We start from the raw sequence: 3,526 nt of genomic DNA on the forward strand, positions 1-3,526 counted from the left end.
ACTGAGTAAAAATTCCATAACAAATGTCAAAACAAATGAGTACTGAGCAAAAACCATTAAAACAAAAAAAGCGGAATGAAGTGAGACAAGTGAAATGGTTAAAATCAAGGGCTAGTGTTCACTCGTTTCTGCTTGGGTCAGGTCACTGTGCTGGGGCTGAGGAAAACAGTGACTCATTCTCATTTAAACTAACAGGCACTGAAACAGTGTGGTTCAGATGGGGAGAATGGTACAGTGTGATTTGATCTTTGTGATAGTTAGATCAAAGGATTTTCATTATGACCCCATGGAACTTTCTTATCTTTTGGGAGAATGGTAGAATATATAAAATTAAAAAAAATCTTTAAAAAATTCTAATAATTATAATAATGTTAATAGTGTAGCTGAGCACAACAGTCATCCATTTTAAGACTAAAGGTGTCTGACTCTGAAGAAAATCACAGTTCCCTTCTCATTCACACATAGACATTACATTTGTGATTTCTTTTGTTTATTTTTTTAAACATTCATTCATTCATTTACATCATCTGTAACCGCTTATCCAATTCAGGGTCGCAGTGGGTCCAGAGCCTACCTGGAATCATTGGGCGCAAGGCGGGAATACACCTTGGAGGGGGCACCAGTCCTTCACAGGGCAACACAGACACACACGTTCACTCACACACTCACACCTATGGACACTTTTTTTGAGTCACCAATCCACCTACCAACGTGTGTTTTTGGACTGTGGGAGGGAACCGGAGCACCCGGAGGAAACCCATGCGGACACAGGGAGAACACACCAACTCCTCACAGACAGTCACCCGGAGCGGGAATTGAACACACAACCTCCAGGTCCCTGGAGCTGTGTGACTGCGACACTACCTGCTGCGCCACCATGCCGCCCCCCCTTTTTTTTAAAAATATAATTCTTCAATTTCACTTTTTGTTGTAAATTATTATTAGAGTGTTTATACTTTTTTACATAAAGGGTTGCAATTTCCCTCTGGAAATCCCTTCTGATTCTGAAGGTCAGAAGTTATACATAGTTAAGAAGATCATGAAGTTATACGTTGTTATAGTGTGCACATAAAGAGGACTGGAAATTTAAACAATACCTGTCTAAACTGCTTTGTTAATTGTTATAGTTCACTGAAAGTCATATTTTATACCACACTGACAAGACCTTCATGAAGAGATGGAAATGGTTTGAGCAGATTGGCAGAAGATTTGCAGTGTTTTCGTGGAAAAGATTTAGATAACTACTGACTTGTATTGTTTGTTGTAAACTCTTAGCTCCAATGATACTCTAAAGATGTAACTTCCTGACTCCAAATGTGTCTTGGCTCATGGATTTCATCTGGGGAATGTAGAAAATTGTTCACCAACCATTCCCTAAACTGAAATGTATGCATCCCAATTAAACATATATATTTTTGTATATATACTTTCCCTGGTAAACAAAAATACTCTTTATGCCCTCATTGTAGCACCCAAAAGAATATGACTGCACTGGGTGGTGGGCCCAAGTATCACGTAGAATGATAGCTCCAAGTGTTCAGAAATGACCTACTGGCAGGCTGTGCTTAAATGTATTTCTAGTCTTTGTGAAGCAACGCTTAAATACAGGTCTCTCTAAAGCTGTGAAGCTTAACAGCAACAGTAGCTGGCTGTGAAATCTCATTGATAGACTAGGCTGTCAGACCCTCTTAACTGTTTAAGGTTCCCAGGCTTCAACCATGATGGGTGCATACGTGAGGGCATTTACTGTGAGAAATACTCGTAAATTGTTCATCCCTATCTTTTAAACTTGAGGTTATTTTGATGGAGAGTTCAATCCCATGGTCTGTCTCAAAGGCACGATCTTGTTTCTATATTAATGTTTCTCTTAAAGGAATACGTCACCTGAAATATCACTGAGGATAGCAGTGAAATATAGTCATTGTCAAGGCTAACTGGATGCCTTTGAGTTACATTATTTTTTAGCATCATAGCATATGAGCGTATTTGCTTTCTGATATTCCACCTGAGGATGCAAGTTTAAATACTCTGATGTAATTTTGAAAACAGAAATTTGTAACATGCATTTGAACAATTCTGAATTTTACTACCTTTGTTCACTCTGTGCTATATATCATAATTAGAGACTATTGACTTGTACTATTTTTGACTTATGGAACTGTGCTGAGAAATGCATTATGTATTTCATATAAATCTATATAAATTCTTATGGAAGCATGTGTTTCACTCATGGACAATGGATTTCATTGACACTGACTAAGCCTGTTCTTGGAATAAAGTGGGATAGCAATAGTGTTTCACCACTTAAAAAAACAATTTAGTTTAGGATTAGTGTTAATCTGGGTCTGCAAAACCAGCCTGTTATTATACAGTCTGTAAAATCATGCAGTGGAAAAGTTTGGTTTTAACTGCAGCTGCAACATCTGATTAGCCATTTTCACTAAAGTTGATAGTTTGCTGAAACAAACAGGTAAATATTAATATTAGGCACTCCAGGGAAATACAGATTTTTGGTAGAGTAATATAGGGTGTTGGGTACAGAGAAGGTGACTGGCCAAAAAGATATTTCAAGACTCTCAAAAAGGAGAGGCAAGGTGTTTAGTCATTTAAGAAATGCAGAAAAAAGTCTATACGTTTTAAAATGTTGCAGCTCAGATAGAAATAAACTACACCCCCCCCCCCACACACACACACTTAACCCTAAATTAGACGAAAACTTTAATCCTTTCTTTCCTCTATTTTATATATTGACATAGAGTGCCCCCTATTGGTGAAAACGACTCAAACGTCTTCAAATACTGGTATATGTTTTTTTTGTTTGTTGGATTTGTTGCTGGACTGCTGCGTTTAGCTAATATATTTACGGTTTTTGAATTGCAAGAGAAACTAACGTTTTGTTAGCATTTCTATGTGTAATTTATGATTTTCATATTAAAGTAGAAGTACTGCCGACCAAACAAGCTCGATTTTGCGCCTTATTCCAAGTGTTCATTTGACTAACATACACATTTTCCCATATTCATATCATAAACCCTGACGGTTAAAAGCTTGTCTTTTAAATGTAACGGTTGGAAATCCTCGAGCGTTAATACTGTCCACACCTGTTTTCAGAGAAGCCTTGCCCTCCTTTGCTGTGATTGGCTGGTTAGGTTCTCTAATTTACATGACTCTGGCCGCAGCTGTAAAGCTTCGGGGAACTACTAGCCATTCCAGCGCAGTAGGGCGGGGCTTGTTCGAAAACGGGTGGTTAATAAGTCTTGTGTCCGTAGTGGCGGTGAAAAGTGCACTTCATTCCTCGCTGCCCATTCAGTTTCTCTTCACTTCATTTAGAGTAACATCATCTGGAACGGACAAGATTTTTGGCTCGGAAAACTTTTAAAAGCGGGATATTATGGCGAGAATCCTTTCCGGAACTCATTTGTACGAACGTGTAGCGCTGAAGGCGCATCGTACATGGCTGTATAATGTTTTTATTTTGGCTTTTTCATAAAATTCTCATCCAGAATTTCAGAAAAGCTGTTCGAGG

This window comes from Hoplias malabaricus, chromosome X2 (assembly GCF_029633855.1).
Source record: "Hoplias malabaricus isolate fHopMal1 chromosome X2, fHopMal1.hap1, whole genome shotgun sequence".
Taxonomy (NCBI): Eukaryota; Metazoa; Chordata; class Actinopteri; order Characiformes; family Erythrinidae; genus Hoplias; species Hoplias malabaricus.